Genomic DNA, 17,379 nt, shown 5'->3' on the forward strand with positions numbered 1-17,379 from the left:
GAAATATTCCCGTGTAGCAGTGAACTCCAACGTTCCGCTTCCGAGACGCACAAGTACAACACCGTTAACGGGAGCAAGTTGACAGCAGTCAAAAACAAAAATTCCGCGAGAGCGCATTAAATAATGAACACAAGCGGTTACTTGACAAGTAGCGGATAAAGAGCACCAATGCAGAGCCACTTAAATAATTTTCATAAAGTGAAAGAAAATATCTGTTGCGAATACAGTATAAACATTTAAAATTTTATTTTCATTACTCTAAGAATTTAACGGTAAAAGTGCATAAACGACGTAATATGCGACGAAGTGCATAAATTAAAAGCAAATGCAGAATTAGCTGCAATGTGAACAATAAAAAAGTTAATGGAGCATAGTAGAATAGATGTAAAAAATCTGTGCGCAACTAGAACCAAAGTGCAATAAACATAATAGAGATAAATAAAGTGAAAAAGTGCATAAAAAATTTCAATAAGTTTGCGAATATATGTATAAATTTACATACATATGTATGTAACTATAAATAAAAATTAAAGTATAACGAGAGGTAAGAGTAGTGAAAATCGCATTTAAATAACTACATATTAATATTAAAATTATTTTATTATAATAAACAGGTAGCGAAAAATCAGCTACTGCAATTGTGTGGCAAAGTTTTGTGCAGTTACTACTAGTGCAGCAGTTTTTTTTTTGCATGAAAACGAAATGTCACAAGAAAAATCAATTTTCTGGCGATCTCCCTACTTCTAACTATCATCCATATACAATATATGTAAATGCAAACCTCCTAAAAGGGTTGAGCACCTATTTTACAACTGCTGAAACTTATTTTCAACGTATGCATTTGGAATTAAAGTAACATTTAAATTAATAAGAAAAAATGGAAACATCGCAGTAGCTAATAGAATAGTAAATTCTTACATGCAGGCGAGCCCCAAAGAAGCACTGCCAAGCCGGCTGTAAAAATTATAATTGGAAAAAGTGAATGCAGTGCAGTGACGTGCTGCAATACAGGTACATGCATGCACATATGCTATGGCGTGTGGAAAAGGCAGTTAAAGGGTTTAGTGGTGCGGCGGTATGGTGGCGTGTGTAGAAAATCAATATGCCAAGTGGCATACAAGCCAGGGCGACCAGGCAGTTCCAGCAGCAGATAGTACATACACACATAACTATACAACAAAGCATACCTTACAATGTGCTGCATGCAAACATAAATGTACTCTTATATATATGTAGATGATGTAGGGAAATAGCGACTGCTCATTAGTAGCAACAAAAACAAAGGTACTCATGGCTATACATATGTATATGTGCATATGCAGATATATACGTATTGTAAATTGTTAAATGCATTGTCTGCCCTATCAAAAAAAAAAAATAAAATAAAAAATAAACAAAAAATAATAATAAAGAAAAAAAACTTAGCGATTGTTAAAACTGTCGCTTTAAAAAAATAAATTTATGAATCAGCTAAAAATTATGTGAAATTTAACTACTGCAATCATACAAGTACAACATTTTTGTAGTTCCTTTGTCGTGGTTGCCTGGATGCCTTCATGTGCGTTTCAGCACGTAGTCCGCCGTTAATATTCTTGAAATATTTTCATTACTATTATTTTATGTTATTTGGCTACGTATGGGATTGTTGCATTTAAAGGCACATACATACATATACAAACGTATATATATATCATGCATTTACTTACTCTCACTGAATTGCCATTTTATTTGCTGATTATTGAATGATTGCCGTAATTTGTTTTCTGGTCATTGAAGCCTAACAGTTTAGTAAAATAATATATAAATTATTACAATAATTGTTTCTAATAATTGTCTCGCAGCATCAAGTTTTGAACCCATTGAGCGTTCTTAGATGCCTTGAAATTTATAGTATGTCCGATTTGGAATCCGTTGGAAAACATCAAAACTCGCTCGAGAAGGTATTAGATCAAACATATGAGAAGTTCCAGGCACTTTATATAAACTTTAAGTAAAAAACTCGTTTTGAAATCCCGAAGTTCGCAACACCCAGAAGAAAAAGTGTGAGACCCCATTAAATGTATATATAAATGATCCACGTGATAAGCTGAGTCCATTTAGCAATGTTCGTCTCATCTGTTTATGTATAATATTATATATGCGAACTTAGTTTCAAAGAGCTGCTCATTTGTCTGTACCACCGATATCGGACCACTATAACATAAAGCTGTCATACAAATAGAACGATCAAATTCAAGCTCTTCTATGGAAAAAAATTTTATTTGACAAAATATCTTTACTAAATTTGGCATGGATTATTCCAAAGCAAGGATAGTATGCTCATACATATTGGTTAGATCGCGCCACTATAGCATATATACGTAGCTGTCATACAAATTGACCAATCAAAATGACGTTAAAAATCTTTACTACTACTCTAAAATTACTTTGAAGAAAAAATCCATAATTTAATTATAATGTTGGTAGGGTGATGAAAATAATAATTCTCTGTTTGTACTATTACTCTTTCAATACCATATTTATATACTTATATATATCTATGTACATATTGCAGTTTGCGGCATCATTCAATGAAGCAGCAATTAATTGCTTACACTTCCAGTTCACTCACTCGCGGTTTTATTCATTTTATTTACTCTCGCTTTTCCAATTCAAATTCCCCTTGCTTCGCTTATCACTCGTATCTGTGATTTATGCACATTCATATGTGTGTATGTATGTTTATGCTCTTGCAGTTTCTCTCTTGATGCAAAGGAGCTGAGCTGTTGACAAATAATGCAATCAGTGGCAAAATTTTCCATTGCTGTGAATATCAAATAGAGACTGGGGAAAATGTAGTGTTTTCGTACGAGATTAAAATATGTAATTTATTTACTTGCACTATTAAACACTCATACACACATGCTAAATAATGGCATACTTGTGCACTTTTATATTTATATTTGTTGTGTTAGATAAGTTGTTGTAATATACATATGACAATTAGCTAAAGTGATTACGGTTTATTATTATACAAGTCTGTGTTATTTATAACTTTCTACTAGGTGTTTTTGTTTAGTTATAAACAAGTTATTTAATACTATTCATATGAATGATATATTCGTAGATAAGGTGCATTATATATAACTTACTAGATTTGTAAATAGACAGGTGAATGGTATTAATAATATAATTTATTACTCAGATTCTAAATTATAGCTTTGATTTTGAAATGGGGGCACAATATTTCATTAAAGTTGGAAGGTTCTCTATAAAATTTGCCGGTGTATATTGAAAAAATATGGTATAACCAAACCCTATTTTATTATTTGTAGGATGTGTCTTCATGGAGGAGGTTACCATACAATTTTATAATTATGATATTTTATCTGTTCCCATGGCCGTTGGATCTACAAACGGAAATGGGAACCGGAAATATGTGGAGATAAGGATTGTCGAATCAGCAGCATTCTTGTTATGCTGCTACAACAGCTAACTAAACATCCTTCCAAAAATTTAAAGTATAAAATAAAATTTGACAAAACTTCTATTTCAATTAAAAATATATTATACAAAAATAATCAAAAACAATAAAAAACGTTAATTTCGAAGAAACTGAAGCTATAATATTCTGTATAGGTGCATTTCTTATAGCATTAAAGTTTATATCTTTATCTTGATTTTGATCAGTCAGTTTGTATGCTATAGCAGGCCGAACTGAAAAATATGTTCGAATATTGTGGCGCTGCCTTAGATAATAGTCCATTTTAAATTTCGTGCAGATATCGCGTTAAATAAAAAAGTTTACCATACACGTCTGTGTGTTTTGGAAAAAAATAAAAAATTCTTTTTAACATCTGTAGACGGCCCACTCACTTTTAAAGTAAATTTCGAGTTAAAATTTTTATTTCGGAAAGAATTTTTGGTAAGTGTTCTAGAAGCTGTGGAGAGTCCTCTTTCTGGCCAATTAAATGTTATTAACTTAAAAACAAATTTTGTGGTCATTATTGGAGTTTTAAAAAAGTCTTAAACGACAACATGCTTTACTTAATTAAGCGTTAAAATAAATTTTGAGTCAAAAACCGTCAACTTCGGTAATTTTTATATAAATGTTATGCAAAATAAATTTTAACTCGAAATTTACTTTAAAAGTGAGTAGGCTGCCTCTAGATGTTAAAAAAAAAATTGTTTTTAAATTTTATTTATTTTTTTATAATCTACAAATTTTAATTTAAAAAAAAAATTTTCGCTCCACCCTAGTATGTATGTACATACATATGTATGTACGCATGCTCATAGTGTATATGTGCATTTGTAAACCCGCAACGGTCCACTTAAGAGATACTTATTAATTATGATTGTAAACGACGAACAGTTTAAATTACGCACTTCCGTCGTGTTTTGTACCGTAATTTATGCACACATAAAGCTTTGTGCTGCGCATTTAAGTTGCGTGTAACTAAAAATAGCCGTTGAGTATATATAGATATACATAAATTTTAGTAATTGTGATATTTTTACACATGCCTTATAGTTTAAATAGAATATCTCTTAAAAAAGTATAGTTGGTATCAGCTGAGCAATCAATTGGCCGTCTTATTCCGAAATAAATATATATATACATATGTATTTCTGTGCTTACTCCCCGGCTTAATGTGTTTACAAAGAGCTTGTACGCAATCATTTGAGTTCAGCGTCGTTGTTGACAGCTAGTATTCGCTTTTTATTACAACTTTGTTTATTTTCTTTTTGTTGTTATTTTACTTTTTTTATTGGTTGGTTATTTTATTGTGTGTGGTTTGTTGTTTTTGTAGCACATTAAACACATATAAATTGAAATCAATTATACCACAGAATAACAAACAACAACAAATAAAGTTCAATACAAGTAAAATGTTTTAACGAGTGGCGAATGCCGGCGAGTAGAATTATTTACTTATATTATGATCGATTAGTATGGAAACGATTAAGTGAAAATAATGATGAGACAAACAGCTAAATGGAAAATCAAACAATCGCTAATTTTTCCAATAATGCTCATTTAAATACTTAGATATGTATGTACATATACATTTAACACAATTTTAGAGCGTTCGCTAGACATTATTTTTCGCCGACATGTTTCAGGCCATTTGGGAATTACTGTTGGATGCTTTAAAAGAGTTTTACCCCCACAACAGGCTCTATTAGTTTTGTAACTCCAGACGGAAATGTCGATCACATAAAATAAAAAATATAAATGATAGCGTGATGAGCTGAGTCGACTTAGCCTTGTCCGTATGTCTGTCTGTATATAAGCGAACAAGTCCCTCAGTTTTTTGGATATTGTTCTGAATTTTGGCGCACATCCATTTCTCCTGAAGAGACTGATATTTCTTTTAGAACCACCGATATTGGATCATTATAAGATATAGCTGTTATGCAAACTGAACGCTCAAAATATAACTCTTGTATGGAAAACCTTTTTATTTGAACAGCTATCTACACGAAATCAGGCATGGATTATTGTCCAGGACAATGCAACAATCTGCAAACATATTGTTTGGATCGGACCACTATAGCATATATTTACATAGGTACATATTTAAATACATTTATCAATGGTATTATAGCTTCGCTACAACTGAAGTGCACGTTTTTTTTTCTTTTTTTAACACAATAAGCATACTTACAGTTTCTACTAAAGAAATACTTCCTTAAGACTAACTTCAGTTATAATTATTGGCAGCAAAGCTTTGTTATACATTTGAGTTTCAACTGATATAATATATTTCAATAATTTTGACTTTTAGCTCAGCCATTACAGTTCCTCCGATTTGCTATTTCCCAGAACGCAATTAAATGTGCTTTGATCGCCTCTTTTCCGAATTAGCCAAGAACTCTGACGGCGTTGTGCAACTTTTAGCTGTGTGCTTCGTTTATGAGAAAAATGTTCCAACTTTTTTTAGAAACTCACAATTTACCACCTAATAAAGCGTTTAACTGTAATTCCAAGTAATATGGCTCAACGCTTGCAGCTCATTACCAAGCAACTCTGCGCTAATGTCATGTCAGTAATGTAATTACCAAGCACTGTGTAATGGACGAGCCTAAAAGCATTTTTATATACACAAACATATGTACATGCATATGCACATGTCAGCTAATATGTGTATAATTATATGGCAGTTTTGTTGTTGTCCGCCCTTGTCGAGCGCTTAACTTGCGCTTTTATGCAAATAACAACGCCCAAAACCTTAGCACTTAACCAAGAGGGGGGCTTGTCTTGCACTTAACCAACGTTCCGTTTGCATCAATGGCAACAGTAACAGCAACAGCAGTGACTTCGATGAGGGTTGTAGGGTACTTGAACTTCAGCAAGGTCGCTGTGCTTTAAGCGGACATGTTAAAGCTACATACATATATATGTATATATATATATATATAAGTAAAAGCGAAGCGTTAGGAGGGTACCAATGCAGTGGAAGCGTTTTGTTTTTGGATTTTATGTGTGTGTGTTTTTTTTATATTTATTCGTCTGCTTTATTGCCCATGCTTGTTGCTGCCGTTGATTTTTTCGTGTCTGTTTTATTTGCGCAAGAATTTATGTATTTGCAATTTGCTACTTGCGTTTTATTGCTGCTTGCTTTCGTACACAATGAAGGGTCAACGATATTGCTTGCGAACTGCTGGTGCTGTTGCAGCAAGCGTTGGCATGAAATGTGTTTGCGATTTAACGAAGATGAGTTGCAGTTGTGCGGAAGTGTATGGTGACATTGCAAATGGTTGCTTTAACTTCAATTGGCTTGTCGCAGTGCTGTTATTTCTTTTATATTTCGAAAATATAACTTTTTATACCCTAAACATACCCATATATTAAGTTTGCCAGGAAGTTTGTAACGCCTTATATAGTAGCTGTCTGTCTGTATATACACGAACTAGTCCCTCACATTTGGCAAAATCGATCCGAAATTTCGTTCTTTTCTTTCCAAGAAGCTGCTTATTTGTCAGAACCGTCGATATCGAAAGACTGGAGATCATACCAACTGATCGATCAAAGTTAAGTCCTTATATGGATATCATATAGCTGTCATTCAAACTGACCAAACAAAATCAAGATAAGGTTCGTTTTATACCCATTTATGCTATAAGAAATGTACCTGTGAATGGTATTATAACACCGGTGTAACGTTTTGCTTGTGTCATAATTCACCTTCTACCTCCTTACAATCTCATTAACTTGTGCAACCCACATACGTCACGTCACACGGATGTTTTGTTCAAACTTAGTGTTTGTAATGTGTAATGCACCGCAACCGAGCGAGCAAAATATTCCAAAACACTTACACAACTCACTTGATTGTCCTGACATCCCCACTATGCCGCTGAGAATTAAAGAAAACCGACAAGCGTCTCGCTCATTTCCACGTACACGTGCACTTAAACGACACGACGCTGTTAATGTAGTCGGCGTTGGCGTTGGCGTCGCAGTTCCGTACGCTGCCGAATTTTCATTTCTATGAATGAATGAGTTGGCATTTTTCAAACAAGCTGCTTCGTTTTATTGTAACATCCTCGTTCGCCTATTCGTATGCACGTTCGTTGGTCGGCTTTTGTTGTTTGTTAGCTCGTTCGTTCGCCTTTGTTCCTGGCAAATTCGTTGCTCATACGCCCTGCCGACCCAAACGATGTGTCATCCGCTTGCTTCGCTCATACCGCTGTCAACTGTCAACTAACTGTCTGTCAGTTGTGTTGTGCTGCATGTACGTACGTATATGCATATGTATTTATATAACGGTACATACAAGTACATACATATTTTTTTGTTTTTTTTTTGCCAGTTTGACAGCATAACATATTCATTCATACATTTATTTTGTTGGCATAACTTTTTTATCTTATTGATTTTATTTTTATATTTTCTTTTATGCGCTATTTTCAATTCGTGTTTTTGACGCATTTACCAAATTGCTGTGATACTGCTGCTTTCCTTCCTCTCCTGCTCCATTCTTACCACCTTCCGCTTTACGTCTCTCCCTACCTATTGTTTTTATAGTTTTTGTAGTGTCCTCTCCTCTACTCCACTCTCTTGCCGGCATCTCTGCGGCTACTGAGTTCGCCTTTGTCTCAAAAGTCTTTTCATGATGCTGTTATTCAATTGCTCTTCAACGAGTACATATTTAGTTGGTAGTAACAGCATGCTGTTTCAACTTATTCTCCAGTGGCAGTTGGCAGTTTGAGCTAAACACGAGCATTCAAGCATATGTACATACAAGCAATAATATATCATATGCTATTTATTGCAGCTGCTTGCGGTGCCATCAATCCACATTTACTTATGTGCACGTATGTGTGTTCTATATGCATATGACTAAGTAAATTTATGTTTTTTCTATTTATCCCGAACAAGTTCAGATATTTATAACCTGAAGAAAACGTCGGAGCTCCTATAAAATATATACTATATAAAATAATAAAATGATGCATGCTCATACGCAATCTAGTCTCTTAGTTATTGAGATATCGATCCGAAATTTTGCACACGTCTTTTTATCCTCAAAAAGCTGCACGTTTGTCGGGACCGCCGATATCGAATGACTAAAGCAAAAAGCTGTAATACAAACTGATTGATCAAAATAAAATTCTGGTATGGAAAACTTTTTTATTTGACAAAATATCTTCACGAAATTTGGCATGGACTATTATCCAAGACAATGCTACAATTTCCAAACAACTGGTTCAGATCGGACCAATACAGCATATAGCTGACATACAAAGAGATCGGTTAGATCTAAATCAAGTCCTTGTACGGAAAAAATTTGGTTTGACAAGTAGAGTATCTTTATGAAATTTGGCACATATTAACGACTGAAACAAGGCTACAACCTTCGAGCATATTGTTCCGAACAGACCGCTATAGCATATACATAGCTGCCATTTAAACTGACCGTTCAAAACCAAGATAAACATATTATTATACACTTAATTTTATAAGGAATGCGTCTGTGAATGGTATTATAGTTTAGGTGCAGCCAAAGCTAACGTTTTTTTTTTTTGATTTTTGTGTTTTTCTCACTGTTCGTTTATATAAGGCACGGTATACAAATTTACGTATATGCTTATACTCTGCAATGTTTTTCTGCATTCTTTCACATTGATTTATTTTATTTTCATTTTTTTTTTGTTTGATATCATCTCATTTATCCGCCTTTTGGCTGAATTAATTTCCTGTGTCTAAATTTTTATCATTTTCTTTTTCTACCCTTCTCTGTTGTTGTAGTTTTTTCGCCGGCTATAGTAGTTCTCGTTTCCTTTTATAGACTTATTAAGTGATATTTATTGGTGGCTCATATACAAATATGACAGCGAATATTTTTCAATTAAAGCTTATATATATTTATGTATGTATGTACAATATGTTTGCAAAGAATAGTTCAGATAACCTTGAGTTATATAATATACCTATACGATAAATTCTAGCTTAAATATTTCTCAACTAAACAGTTATGTTGTTTATCACAAGCTTTGCTATAAATAGATTGGAAAATGATAAAAAGCATTTATTTAGAATCAATGTAGCCATATTTTTAATAATCCCAAAACACCGATTCATCTAAATAACAAAGTTTTTCGGTTGAGAGTTTTTCTTAGACTGAGTTTTTTGGCAGCTTACTTTAGCCTGAATATATAAGTGGAACCACGACAGATATTGCCATCATGATTTTCAAGATTTCAAATACTTTGAAGAAGCCAGCTTTAATGAATTTTTTCCAGTTTTGCTGATTAGGATACTATTTGGCTGGAGATAATGTTGTGATCTTCATCCATAAATAGTAATTTAATTTTTATCTGTATTTATCTATAGTAATATTATTATGTTTTCTTTTTTTGAGGTTTTTAAATTTGAAATAATTTTTTAAGCCGAAAAATCTTCATCACCGCCAGACACCTTTTTTCGGAGACACATCTGGCGATCGGCTGTGGCATTACGGGAATCTAACCTTTAAGACAACTCAGTAAATAAATCTGGTAGACTAGTCTGTCAAAACTCTCATTTAACCGAAAGTCATTGAGAGAATTTACAAGAATTGAATGAAGAACAACATTTAGAATCAATTGACATAAAACTGTCTTGCAAATTAGAAAGGGTTTGGGAGAAACCTTAGACAATCAGAATTGAATCACAGCGACTTTTACTTTCTTGGAATCACTTTACAAGCATTCTGACACCGACGCTTTAATATTTACTACATACTCATTTAAGTTATTCGTTGCGGTGGTATCGGCTCTCCTCTACTCTCTTTTTTCAACCAGAGAATCAACTGACTAAAATATTATATATTTGACTCTAACACTGATAAAGTTTGCTTTTTATAAAATCAAGCTGCAATTTGAGAATACCACTTCATAATATTTTGCACACAATTAATATTCGACTAATGAATAATACTCGTAATAGCATTATTTAATATTATTTTTGTATGTAAATTTCATAAAGCATGTAGTCGGACAAGCCGACGAGATCAAAGCCAATTTACATTTAATATTTTGTGGTCTTATGAATAATGTAAATTAATTGTGGTAACGAATTGAATAATTCTAATTAAACTTCCACATATTCAAAGCACTGTAGTATTAAATAATAATAACTCGTCACTTACCTGTTTATAGATTTTTATATCTAATAAGGACAGAAAAAGGGAGGTTAAGTGGCAGACTCTTGAGAAAAAATATATAAGATTCCATCAACCTATCATAATACATATCTACATAATTGCGCCACACAATATCATTTAATTAATTCAACCGCCGCTGGTACACAAAAGTTATAAAAAAGCAAAAGTTGTAAATATTTATATTATTTATTAAGTACAAGTAAGTTAAAAATATGTTAAGCCAAATGTAAATAATCAAAACAAATTCAGTAAACTAGTCCAACTTCTTTTTTCTCACACTCTGCCTTCATATTTAATTTGTAACAGCTCATGCAGTTCGTACACGATAAGCGAAACTAATTACTGTAAATAGATGCTGTACTCTTATTGAATTTTTAAATATAATATATTGTATAAGTACGAATTCCGAACCATTATAATATCAGGCAGCACAAATAGCCCAAAGAGTGGAACCGTAGATTTGATGCAATCTCCGAAGAAATTGTTCAAATCGGATCACTATAGCATGCAGCTGCCATACAAACTGACCGATCAAAGTTCTTGTAAGGAATCTTTTGTATTTGTGAAAGGTATTATAGCTACGGTGCAACCGAAGTTAGCGTTTTTCCTGTTGTTTACCAAATTTAAATGCACGTGAAAAATATCTATCTAATCATCTATTTAAAATGTCAAATTGTCTCACGAGTTCGCAAAAAAACTTGACTGTTGTTTATAAACACAAAATTTTAAATTCGAGCATTTGGCGCAATACGAAATCGAATCGCTATGCTTTCGGAAATACTATTGTATTAGTTTTAAAGTTCAAAAATTTCGTCTAGCTAGTTACATAAACTGCTTGAATTTATCGAGTGTTTACTGTATGCACTTACATACATTGTAGTAACTTTTTGTTGTATTCACTTAACAGACTTACTGCATTTCTCATATGCTATTTGTTGTTTTATACTGAATAACAATAAATATACTTAAAGCTGGTTGAATAAATAATCAGTGTTTATCGTAAACAAAATTTTAAGTACGTTGTTATTTATTTGCCATGATAATATACTAAACAAATAAGGGCAGATTTAATATGTAAATCTACCGACAACAGATAAACACAGTTTTGCAGGTGATTGCGCATTACTGAGCCATTATAAGCGGGCATATGATAACTCGCCGATCGCACAAATAACAGCTCTTGGCCGAATAAAATCCGAGTAGAACGTAGAACGTAGGAAGTGATACCTAAAACTGAAGTGTCAGAGTAATGTAGTTTTTAAATAATTGTTTGTAAACCTTTACTTCAAATCTTCTGCTATCTCTGTGCTCAACTGGTAGGGTCAGCAATTCTTTTGTGAGGTTCAGTATTAAGACAGCTAGAAGCATAAAATTTTCTTTAATTTATTTAAATATCATTGGTTTGTTATGATCAAACTTTTATCAAGGGTATTCAAAATTTTTCAAAATGAATGACAGTTTTTTAAAGTACAGTCAATTTCGTTTTTTTGTTACCTTACAAAAAGAAAAATTCACAAATATGTTTTTTTGCTTTTTCTCTGACAAGTGGATGTTAGGCGTTTTGTTCGTCCAATTTTCGTTCATACTCGGGAATTATAGCATTACAGAAAGAAACAAGCTGGTTCAACATGCTTTAAAGAATAAGCTGTACTATATAAAGGCGAATTAGTTCTAAACCGCTGACCCACGTTTTATCAGATGCTCTCCCTTCCCAGCAAAACAATCTCTTGGGATTTTTATACTTTGTCGAAGTTAACTTGATCGATAGATTAAGGTTTTTTGTGCTTTCAATAATGAGTTTCGAACTTACGTCTGCTAAATAGTACTCACGAAGCAACTGACTGGCCACGGTATTTTTAATCGATAATTTAGCCTAAGCAAGGTAAGCTGGAATGGTACAATGGCACACAAATGTACATAAGTATATACATAAATACATGCTATAAACTTTTAATATACATATGTATGTATGTGTGTACTTACACATCAAATATTTATTTTATATGTTTCTACTAGAAATTGTACATACATGTATACAAAAGGAATAGTCAATACCACAACACAATTAAGTAAGATATCAAGGAGAAATTACAACTATTTCTTACGACATTTGCTCCCAGTCAACCAGTAAAAGCGTCCACTAACTGCATAAATAATGCATTTAATGAATATTGCTGTGCCATTGTTGTCCATTTTAAATGAGTTTGACATTGCAGCATGAAAGCGATACACCTCTTTGTGGTGCGAAAAAAACAATATATTGAATGCAGATGAGATTCATTTATTTTTGGTCATAAAATGTCCAACATGCCACAAACGCCAAAGAAAACAATATTTTTTTGATGGCAAGTATTTATAAAATTGGAAATGAGGTCACACGCGCAAATTTTCCCATGCTGGGAAATGTGTGGAGATATTTACTGTTTTTTATAATTTATGGCATCTGGATAATTGTTGTTAAAATATGAGGACACGATGACCTACATATATATGTATATATAATGACACGCACTCACGGTGTTTCTTTGCATATGTACATACATATGTATATTATATTTGTACGTCATATAAAATTTCGTAGCCCAAAACATTTCCTTGTTCTGCCAAAATGTAAAGTATATATAAAAATTGAATATACAAAAAGATATATATAAGAACACAAATATTTATTTGATCACGTAAATATAAGATGAATTGCTTATAAATTTTATAAAACGCAAGAAAACTTACTTATATAGAAAAGTCTATAGTTATAATACCATATTAATTAGTTACAACTTATTTCGGTCTACTGATCAGTCTCCAACCGATTTTTCATGTTTCGGAACATTATAAAGTAAGCCCTACTTGACCATATGGGATGTGTGCCTTTGGTCATTATCCTTTTAGAAATACCAGGCCCCAACTTGATTAAATTTAAAAATACTATTGCCCTTGCTTTTCCTTACGTATAATTATCTTCTTGAAAGGTGTACGTATTATTATCTGTGTCACTGTACATACATATATGTACGAATGTATATGTAATTAAGTTCTTTAAAAATAATATTATTGGGAATTTTCATGCACACGCTTGCGACTTTTCCTTTTGATAACCTAGCGATAAACATATTATTTTACATACAATTAATGCAATTTAAACAGCAATGTGAAACTTTCTTCGCAAAAATTCGTGCGTACGTGCATGTGCATGAAAAAAACTGTCACGATAAGTTCTGCATGATTTCCAGTATAAATGCATTTTTTCATAAACGCAACTACTCTAAAGTTTCTGGCATTTATTTTGCGGGTAAATCCAACGCAGCACGCGCTTTACCCAAGCAAATGACCTTGACCGTGGAATTGAGTAACCCAATTTAATACAATTAAATCACAGAAATATTTATTCACAACAACTCAGCAAACATTCATGTACACTCAAGCAATCAAAACTAGCACGTTGAATAACAAAAACAAAGCAATAATAATAATTGCAAAAAAACATTGCAAAAACAAGCCTAAACAAATAGTAATTCCAGATAAATAACTAAATGGAACAATTTACACAATGAAAGCAAAACGAGTGAACAACAATCAACTCGCTCTCTACGAACCAAATTGCAAAAACACAAGTAAAGGTAAAAAAGCAAAAAGTAAAAAGCAAAAGAAAAAATACAAAAACCAAGCAGAAAAACAATTTGCGCACGCAATGCAATATTCGCTATATATTCCACTCGGTGCTCTCCGTGAGCACACGCTAGTGTTGTGTGTGATTCGCTCTCACGCCACCTCTCCACCCTCCATTACTCGCCTCTTGCTTGTGATCTCAAACTGAGTGCGGCACGTGAATAATTATACACATGCATATAAATGTACAAATGTATAGTGTTACGTACCCATGAAAATAAAAATAAATTTGCAAGTAAATCATGAAATGAATGAATCAACAACAACAAAAGAAATAAAAGAATAAATAAACTGACCCCCTTATGCCAAATAATAATAAAAACACATGGCAGCTTAAAAACACGTAAAATAAAGAAAAAAACTGCAAAAATCAGTAGCAAAAACAAAAGCAATGATAAAGTAAAACAATAACAAAGTAAACAAAAACAATAAGCAAGGAAAATCTATAACTTAAGCAATAAAAAATGCAAATATGTTCTAATACATTGTAGAAGCAATAAAAAATATTTTAGCAATAATGTTCATACATACATCAACTTTAATGAAAACACAAGCGAACTAAAAACAACAATATTATTTGCAAGATCTGATAATTTCTTTTGTTCGGCAGGCAGGAGTATGAGATAATTATTCTTTTAAACTGGTGCTGCGCCATGAATTTGTGTGTGCGAAAAATAAAATGTGTATGCATTTCTTGCTGATTTCACATCTATTTGCATGCTATTTGCTGGGAAAAGAAAATTTTACGTATAAATATATAAACAGGTTGTATAATATTAAATTTATAAATCAAAATCCCGTTATTTTCTCCAATAAATTAGGGAAAATCAAATGTAAACTTTGGCATTGTTTACTTTGTAAGGCCAGAAAAAAACGGGACTTGGTGCTCATTTATTGACAAAGTGTTCTGAAACTAACACAAATATGCTTAAGCGATTTGTTACAAATTCAGCAGTTTATCTGTACGCGTATGCCTGTGAAGTTGGCATGATTTTATCTCGTCTTTTTTCAAACAACTTTGACAGCTGGCATTCCGTAAGATTTTTAACCTTACCTAATGGATGTTGAGAGGTTACCGGCAGTTCACCTGAATGGCTGATGGTGTTTTGCCTTTGATCTCGCAATGTCGAGAAATTTAAGAAGTGAATATTGACAAGATTTTACCCCGTACTATGTACCTCTATTTGAGATTCTAAAAATCCTTTAATCCTTCCTATCGGTTCTATGAAATGTTTAAAAACTCCGTTGTTTTATTCTTTGGTACGTATGTATATTTTTTAACTTTACCTATATTCTGAAAAAATTTTTGGTAGACACCTAAAAATATTCTCTCCAAATATTTACTATTACTATACTCCAATAGTTTACCATTTTTCCTTATTATTGGAAAGAAAAATTCATAATTCTGCAAAATAATGTGAAAAAAAGTCTTTTTTTTCGGCTCACCCTAGTACGTATCCCTCACCGTTCCCAAAATTTTCGAATCTATGAAATCAGGATGAACCCGAACTTATATCCATGCAATGACTGTTGACTTAACACCACTTCTCAAATTTATGCCAAATTGAATTAAATAAAAACTTTTACCTATAACAACGAAGTTCAAAGTGTTCGAACAAACGTGTGTGGCAAAACCTACCGAGAACGAGTAAGGATAAAGGAAAGGCTTTTTCTGCGTGCTAAAAACCAAATTGCCTAAAAATGCGCGTTTTCCTTGGTCTTAACTTCTCTGACTACTATTGTGTATATACATGCATACATACATATGTACTTATGTATACTATTTGTATGGCGATAGGCAAAATATCAGTTTGAATGTTCGGGAAATTTATGAGTTGTTGTTGTATATATGTGCATATGTATGTAACTGTTTACTGTGGCGCGAATGACGTCCGAACGTATATCACGTGCCATTAGACAAATTTACTGCTATTGAACGAATGAGTAGACGATTGAATGAATGAAAGAATGAACCATAAAATAGTCAATTTATAGAACGATTGTTGGAAACAGCCGACGGCGCTAAATGGTTTTTTTTATTTATTTTTATTAATTTAGGTGGAATTAACTGGAAGTTTCTGAGCGTGAAATCACTAATTTTACTTGCTTTTGTTATGCACAATACATCAAATTAACAGTTATTAATGCAAGTATTTTCAGCTACTTGGCAATATTTGTTGGGGTTTTTCGTTTTCTAAAAATAACTTATTTGCGGACCCTCCCACAAAAGCAGCTTAAAAATTTTTTCACCTAAGCGAAATGATAAACTTTTGTTGTAGGAGGCATTACAGACTAAGGAAAATACACAATGGCACAGACTGGCGCCATACGTAAGCGGAATTTCGGCTGTCAGACATCAAATTAAACAACCGATAAACAAGCGCAATACAAAAAGTCATAAAATCGACTAGCTGCACGTTTAGACGCCAGCTCGTACCGTTAAGGGTGGCTAACTATTGACCTTTCGTGTTTCGAGCTCACATTTATTGTTGGCTTTAAAGCGTTTTAGGGCTGCATTAAGTCAATAAAGACTGCTATAACAGTCACTCTGTGGTAAAGCGTTTGTAAAAAAAAATGAAAATAAAAATTTATAAAATATGTATAATTAATGATAAGCCATATATCATGCCTTTACAAGTATAGCTGTTAATAGCTGCACGGTGAGAAATTTTTAAATAAATTCAAGCAATTTTAAAACTTTTTCTTAATAAAAACTAAAAATTCTTAACTTTCTTAATGAAGAAAAAAACTTTACTACTGATTAATTTATTTTATCTTTTTTAAAGGGTTAAGCCAGTGTAGGGTTAAATTTTTTTTTTTTTGCATAAGGTACACTTTAGTCCTTAGGGTCCTAAAAATTGTATTTAATTATTCGAATAGTGAAAAATAGTGTTCAATGTGCAATTCGCTGCTGTTTTCAAGCGTTCGGATCAGTCAGCTTTACGTCCTGAACCGCACGTGTTTTTTTCGAAACTCTTTTTTTCAGATTGGTGGGCGATGGTACTAGAAGACTATCTTACGTCTACACTTGGAATTTTAGCTGTAGCTTCATAGTAACATTATCTAGTAAACTATATAC

At 32.6% G+C, this 17,379-nt stretch overlaps 1 protein-coding gene across 2 annotated transcripts in view; it reads left to right on the top strand.

The window, feature by feature from the left end:
• The first annotated feature begins 84 nt into the window (after positions 1–84).
• Positions 85–17,379, top strand: part of RhoBTB (Rho-related BTB domain containing) — a 33,496-nt gene continuing 16,201 nt past the window's right edge. For both annotated transcript variants that reach the window (XM_014237609.3, XM_014237611.3), the window contains exon 1: positions 85–544. The gene's annotated coding sequence lies outside the window, so the exon portion shown is untranslated. The remainder of the gene's footprint in view (positions 545–17,379) is intronic.

Source organism: Bactrocera oleae, chromosome 6 (assembly GCF_042242935.1).
Source record: "Bactrocera oleae isolate idBacOlea1 chromosome 6, idBacOlea1, whole genome shotgun sequence".
Lineage (NCBI taxonomy): Eukaryota > Metazoa > Arthropoda > Insecta > Diptera > Tephritidae > Bactrocera > Bactrocera oleae.